Below are 704 nucleotides of genomic sequence, written 5' to 3'. Positions count from 1 at the left end.
TTTTCCTCAATAACCTTCTAATTAGACCTTATTTATTGCAAGTAAGGAAGTTGTTGTACATGAGCTTTGGTCTTAATATGCTCTCCTCAATATTTCTAAATAACTCAAAATCAGGTATTTCTTTCTAAGGATATGTTCCCTATTTTAAAGTGAAGTCTTGTTCATAACCAATAAGCTAGTAGTTTGACTCTAATTGACCTGAACAGGTTCCCAATTCTAAAATTGCCTCCTCTTCACAATTTGTCAATACATTATAGCACACAACTACTGAAATTAACATCAACAGTACATGAACAAAGTAGGCTTACGTTGAAATATCTGTTTTATTAATGAACCACTAAAGAGAGATTCAGACACATACCAAAACATGTCAAGTTTCCCCAAGGCNTCTCAATATATTGACTTAGCTATCTCATTATATTGAGTTATATATATTTTTGATGTCTATGTGCCTTATTCTGTATTTGACATAATTGTTTCAATTAAAAAAAATATATATAACTCAATATAATGAGATAGCTAAGTCAATATATTGAGATATAAGTGGATATATTGAGATAGTAAGTCAATATATTGAGATAGCTAAGTCAATATAATGAGATAGTAAGTCAATATAATGAGATAGCTAAGTCAATATAATGAGATAGCTAAGTCAATATAATGAGATAGCTAAGTCAATATAATGAGATAGCTAAGTCAATATA

Source organism: Notothenia coriiceps, unplaced genomic scaffold, assembly GCF_000735185.1.
Source record: "Notothenia coriiceps isolate Sejong01 unplaced genomic scaffold, NC01 NC01_scaffold00034566, whole genome shotgun sequence".
NCBI classification, from domain to species: domain Eukaryota; kingdom Metazoa; phylum Chordata; class Actinopteri; order Perciformes; family Nototheniidae; genus Notothenia; species Notothenia coriiceps.
Note: the sequence above shows the minus strand (reverse complement) of the source record.